Genomic DNA, 6,778 nt, shown 5'->3' with positions numbered 1-6,778 from the left:
AGCTAGGCTGATGCCATGGCACCCTAGCAAGGGCAACAGAGCCAGACTCTGTCTCAAAAAAAAAAAAGAATTATCATATGATCCAGCAATTCCACTTCTGGGTATATTCCCCAAAGAACTGAAAGCAGGGATGTGACCAAGTATTTGTATACTCAAGTTCATAGCAGCATTATTTAAAATAGTGAAATGGCAGAAGCAACCCAAGCGTGTCCCTCAACAGATGAGTGGGAAATGGAATATTATTCAGCCTTAAAAAAGAAATCCTGACACATGCTACAATATGGACAAATCCTTGAAGACAGTATGTTAAGCCAGTCACAAAAGAACAAATACTGTATGATTCTGCTTTTATGAGGTACCTAGAGTAGTCAAATTCAAAAAAACAGAAAATAGAATGGTGGTTGTGGGGGAAGGGGAATAGAGAGTTACTGTTTAATGAGTACAAAATTCAGTTTGGGAAGATGAAGAAAGTTCTGGAAATGGATGGTGGTGATGTTTGCATGACCATGTGAATGTACTTAATGACACTGAGGCATACAACACTTAGAAACGTTTAAATGGTAAATTTTTTTATGTCTATTTTGCTACCAAAAAAAAAAAAAAAAGCATAGTGAGTGAGAATGTCATAAATGTCATATATCAGGTGTAAATTTTAGGAATTCAGATTAACTAAAGATCACTTTCAGCAACAGTGATCAAAGTTTCCATGAATAAAGCATGTTATCAGCTTTCAGAGATGGACAGCATTTGTTAGAGAATGATGGAGCATTCCAGCTGTGAGCTATGATCACACCACTGTACTCCACCATGGGCAACAGAATGAGACCCTAACTCTTAAGGAAAAAAATAAAAAGGATAGAGCATTCCATTAAAATGGCAAAGGAACATAAGTGCAAATGCCTGGCAGATGCATAGGCCTAACAACAATTTACAGTTGAAAATAAGTCTGGGCCGGGCGCGGTGGCTCACGCCTATAATCCTAGCACTCTGGGAGGCCGAGGCGGGTGGATCGTTTGAGCTCAGGAGTTCGAGACCAGCCTCAGCAAGAGCGAGACCCCGTCTCTACTAAAAATAGAAAGAAATTAATTGGACAACTAAAAATATATAGAAAAAATTAGCCAGGCATGGTGGCGCATGCCTGTAGTCCCAGCTACTCTTGAGCCCAGGAGTTTGAGGTTGCTGTGAGCTAGGCTGACACCACGGCACTCTAGCCTGGGCAACACAGTGAGACTCTGTCTCAAAAAAAACACAAAAAAAAACTGTAGGCAGCAGAGGGGCAGGTAGTAACCACAAAGGACCAAAGGGATTTCTGGAGAGCTGGTAATCTGCTGTTTCTTGGTCTGAGTAGTGGATATGCACGGTGTTTACTTTGTAAGAATTCATGGAGCAGGTGTCATGATCTGAGCACTTTTCTCCATGCATGTTATACTTCAATTTTTAAAAAAGTTTTACTAAAAATAAAGACCTAGACCCCACTTCCAAGAAGACACAGACGGAACAAAGTCATCCATAAAAATATTTACTAAACAGTACAAAAGATGCAACCACAGATGTACAAGGTACCCAAGAAGAACTGAGATCTAAGAGAGAAACCAGAAGCAGTGACATCTAAGGTGGGTTCATCAGATGGATAAGAGAAAGAAGGGTGGTCCGGGAGAAGGAAAAGTGCACCAAAGCAAGCAACAGAACAATGATTTATTCAGAGGACTACAAATAGTTTCCATAGTTCAAGGAAAATAATATAAACTAGAATAGAAGTAGAGAACAAAAAAAAGGGATATGTGTAATTGTATGAAGAGGATTTCGTCACTGATTAGATCTGGGTGGAAAAGAAGAATGGGTTGGAGATGGTTCTCAATTTGCCCAAAATAGCAATTTCGTATTTGAGGCCATCCATAATCTGACTGTTGCCTTATCTGTCATTTTTCCACCCACAAGCCACAATCCAGACAGAAAAGATTTTCATCCTTCATTCAACAAGCATCTAATTTGCCCTCCAAGACAGACACAAAGCCAAGAGCCAAAGCTATCAGTCCCTGTCTTCAAGGAATTTACAAGACTCACTTTCTAGCATGAAAGGCAAACACAGACACCAAAAATAAGATAGAGCACAATGTAATACATCACTTGGTGCTAAGATGTTTGCTACCAGAAATGAAAGTGCTGAGTCTTGAGATATGACCAAGAGAGCTCATCATAAAAGCGTGCTTGGGGTTGAGGGGAGGTCACTGCGGAAACAACTTTACAGAGAAGCCCAGGCCCCCGACATCCAATTCATATTTTAGTCTCATTTCTCCAAAATATAGCTTCCTTCATCCCTACCACTTTTACCCCCACCATCTTCCTAGCTCAACTCCCTGCTTCCGCATGCACACAAATACAAGCCCTTTCCAAGCACTAGCAGGAGCGATCGTCTCAAAAAGGAAATCAGATCATGAAACTCCCTACAATGGCTTCTTATATCTCAAGAATAAAACCCAAACATGGCCCTTTGTGACCAGGGCCCTGTCATCTCTGGTAATCTCATGTGAGGTCTCTTCCCCTGCCCCTAGGGTATTCAAGCTACACAGGTCTTTCAGATCTCTAAACACAGAGTCTTTCCTGTCTCAGGACCTTTGCACATGCAGAGAACCCTGGTCCCTCTATCCAGATCTTCACCAGCACACACACCATCACCACCACAACCACCAATCAGGGCTGTCACATCCCACACTAACATTATTTTCTCAAAGAAATTCCAAGACCCTGGCAGTTACTCTGGATCTTCACATCTGGTTTAGGTTTCCAGAAGAGAAAGGAGACCCATTTTGGACATGTGTTTGAGAAGCCCCTGAGACACTCAAGGAGCTGCCCAGGGCACAGGTAACCATGTGGGTCAGGAGAGACATCTGCACTCAAAATAAAGGCTTGGACTTTAGCACGTAAGGTTGACAAGGAGACTGCACAGGGCAGCTAATCCCATCTTGGGGCACCCACGGTGAGAGCACCCCTCACCTCTAAGTCACTATATGGAATGAGATGTCCCTGATAGGAATGAAGGTGATGCTGTATCAGTGGACCAAGAGGACCGAGATACTTTGGAGAACTGTGGGTATGAAAAGAAAGGGGTTGAAGGGGTTGGGAAGGGAGAAACTGAGACAAGCCAAAAGTAAAGGAAAACCAGGAGAGTGATATCACAACTCCTCAAATTCCTAGGTCCTTTTATGCTTCTCATGACTCCCTTCACTTAATAAAACTCAAATCACGGTTCATGCGATTTGAAAGCCACCACCTCCCAGAAGCCTTTCATGACTTATCCAAATAAAACTTATTAGTCCCCTCTCCACGTCTCCAAGAGTTTCTTTTGTCGTTAGTGTAACATTGGACCCACACATAATATTTTCTCATTAGTACTGTTACGCACGTAAGTCTGCTTTGTGCTACACCTGGCGTGTAGTACCTCCCCTATGACACTGTGAATCCTTAGGGGGAGGGACATGTCTCAATCACCTGTGAACCCTTAAGAAAGTGGATAAAAAATTATTTTTTCAATAAAATCAAGAAGGGTAAATAATTAGAGGCTATGGATAATTTCTCCACTCATTCCTCTTGTAAAACAAAATAACACATCTTAATTAATTTGATTTACAAATTCCATCTCTTAAAGTAACACCCATCTGTACAGTCTTTAAAAATCACTGCTAAACCCAAAATATCCTCTCATCCAAAAGCCTATCCTGTCACAACAAAACAATAATGTAAGCATTTCCTTCATCAAAAATACAAAAGGCCCTTAATTTAGTTGGAGACTTCACCTATCTTACTCTTTTCTAAATTGTTGTAAATTCGGTACAAAACAAACACAAAGTCACAAAGATGCCGGAGGACGTAAGAGGGTGTCAAGCCTGGATTTGAGCCAACCACCGCCTGCATTATTGGGAAGCCATTGCTCCCAAGCAAAGGTTAGGCATTCAGTCAACGTCTTTTCCAACAAGTGCTTTGCACACGCACGCACGCACACTCCTTTAAAAGTCAACAACCACCAAAAAAAATTTCTCTCAGGCCACTCCTGAAAACTAGGACTGAGAGCGGAGTGCGTCCAATCCACCAGCACAAGACGGCTGAGTAATCCCAAGGTAAAGGTTAACGTGGTAGACGCCAGAAGTCCCCACGGGTGTGGCGCACCTCACCAACCAGCCCGCGTCAGAGAAGGCAGAGCTACGGCTTCCACGCTCGCTGCGGCTCTGCCAACGTCCGGTCGGGCACACCGGGAAGTTTCAGTGGCCGGGGAGGGGGAGGGGGACAGAAACCACAAAATCACACAACAATCACTTCCCTGCAAAACTCAGCTCCCCGAACACACCCGCACGGCACCGACGCGCTGACGCGCGACCAAAAGGCAGGCGGCCGGGGGGCCCGGCGCGGGGCTGGCGCGCGCACCGAGGCCACTGAAACAAAGTTTAGAAACCGGGAGAAACTTTTCCGAGAGGAGACGCCGCGGCTGCGCGGGGCCTGTGGCTTCTCTTCTCCACCCGCCGCGGCCCCTCAACTTCCCGAGCGCGGGGAAACGCCAGCCCCGCCCGCCCAGGGCCCAGGCCTGCGCCCCGCGGGGGTTAGCGGCCGCCGGCCGGACGCCAGTCCCGCGCCCCACTCTGGCGGCGCCGCAGTAGAGGTCGCGCCCCGCCCGCTCGCGGGGCCCAGCTTGGGGCGGCCGGGCCTGAGGGGACCCTCTCGGCCCGGCTGGGAAGCCCGCGCCCGCGCGAAGGGAGGTGCGAAGAGAGTTACCTGCGGCGAGTGGGGCGAGTGCGGGATTCCGGAGGCCCTAAGCTGACGGCCACTGCTTTGTCTCCCTCCCGTCCGGCTCTGAGGAGGAAATGGGCCGCCAGGCGCCCCCGCCCCCCGCCCGCGGCCCGGGCCGGGCCCCGGCCCCGCCCGCCCTTCCCGGCACCTCCCTCCGGCTCGCTCTTCCCGGCGCCTCCCGCCGCCGCCCTGCCCGCTTTTCCCGGCCTTTCCCGGCCCCCACTTTGGGGAAGAGCCCCCACTGCGAAGGGAGCCTGGCAAGGCCAGGCCAGGACCCCCAAAGAATGTCTTCTCCGCCCCCGAGCCCAGAATTACTTCATGCCAGGCCCCTATTTGGCGCTCAGGCCGGGAGTGACCCCCGAGGGAGGAGGAGCGGTGACTCCTGGAACAGCCCGCGAGCGGGGGAGGGCTGGGGGAGGGCAGGTGAGTCACTGCTCCGCTCACAGGTGAGTCTCGGCGCGGCCCGGCGCAGGCCCGGCCCCCGGCCGGTGCAGTAGACACGGAGCGCGGCGACGCAGGGTCCTGGGCGTGCTCCTCTGAAGAGTGTCACAGGTGTCCCGGAGTCACAGGCGCCTAAAAAAGTAATCTAAGCCCACTCCCCGGCTTTACAGAAGGAGAAACTGAAGCTAAGTAAAAGCCCCACAGCATGGGGCAGAGAGGAACTAGAATCCGACCCCGGGAACCTCTTAAGATGTGAGGTGGAAGCCTCTCTAGAAGTCTCCTGACTCATCCCTTCACTCGACAGGTGAAACCCAGAGCCCCTGATCCAGGACAAGAGGCCCACAGTAGCGTCCCCTCCTGGGATTGCTCCCGTCCTCGCCCCCGCCACACACACACAAATTTGAGGGACCTGACTTCTATCCCTATTCCTCTGGCCATTTAGGGAATTTTATTCCCACCCTACCTTCGTTATCTTCACCGTAAAAACTCTAAAAACAAAACAAAACTATAAAACAAACAAAAAATACTGCAGACTATCAGCCTGGTATAGAAAACTCTAATGTTTTACCCTAGTCATGAGGTGATGAACAAGATCGATTTCGGTATTGGCCTGAAATGCAAAATGATGCAAGACAATAATATCCACAGCTGCCTTTGTGCTGAGTAGTGAGCAAGCGGCCAGGGGAGGCCTGCCCTCAGCATATGTACCCTCTACTCCTCACATCTCCCTCTCCCTGAAGGGAATACAAACTCCTGGAAGACAGGAGCGTGTCTCCTACAGAACCCAGCACAATGCCTATCCCCTAGGGAGTGCCCAGTGACCATCTGGGGGTGGATGTGCCCACTGTAATTCAAAGCACTATGGGGTTGTGCTAGTTAAGCGATGCTGACAAAGGGCAATAGGACCATGAAGTAGGGAAAGAACAACCTTCAGGAGAAAGACAAACCTTGACGAGACCATTCCTGTCCAACTACACCCCATTCTGCTGCTGGTTTCGGGGTCCTCACGCCTATAGTCCCCTCTGCCTAGAGTGGTAATAGCTTCCTCCCACTTCACCAGGCTACCTCTGAACCTAGTAATCAATCAATAAATATTTGAAGTAACAAGAGACAGAGTTAAAGGATTATGCTTCATAACTTTGTATATCCAGGACTTCATTCAGGGACAGCTACTTAATCTGCAAGGCCCCTCGTTCAAAAATTATTAACCATTTCAAGACGGCAACAGTAGAGCATTAAAATCACACGTAGGGCATGGGACTGTTCTAAGCGTGGGGCCCTGAAGATGAAAATACAGGGTTTGTTTTGGAAAACAAGGGTCAAGTAGGGCTGGGTGCAGTGGCTCACAAATATAATCCCAGCACTTTGGAAAGCTGAGACAAGAGGATCACTTGAGCCCAGGAGTTTGAGGCCAGCCTGGACAACATAGCGAGAACCCATCTCTAAAAAAATTTTTTTTAATTAGCTATTAGCCAGGCACAGTGGTGTACACCTGTAGTCCCAGCTACTTGGGAAGGCTGAGGTAGGTGGATTGCTAGAGCACAGAAGTTCAAGATTA

At 48.5% G+C, this 6,778-nt stretch overlaps 1 protein-coding gene across 1 annotated transcript in view; it reads right to left on the bottom strand.

Annotated features, from left to right (window-relative positions):
* The window catches only part of CTNNA1 (catenin (cadherin-associated protein), alpha 1, 102kDa), a 176,610-nt gene extending 171,725 nt beyond the window's left edge, over positions 1-4,885 (bottom strand). Inside the window, exon 1 of the mRNA XM_012646360.1 lies at positions 4,765-4,885. The gene's annotated coding sequence lies outside the window, so the exon portion shown is untranslated. The remainder of the gene's footprint in view (positions 1-4,764) is intronic.
* Between the last annotated feature and the right edge of the window lie 1,893 nt (positions 4,886-6,778).

Source organism: Propithecus coquereli, unplaced genomic scaffold, assembly GCF_000956105.1.
Source record: "Propithecus coquereli isolate 6110/MARCELLA unplaced genomic scaffold, Pcoq_1.0 Scaffold242, whole genome shotgun sequence".
In the NCBI taxonomy this organism is placed as follows: Eukaryota; Metazoa; Chordata; class Mammalia; order Primates; family Indriidae; genus Propithecus; species Propithecus coquereli.
Note: the sequence above shows the minus strand (reverse complement) of the source record. Positions and strands in the feature narration are given on the sequence as shown.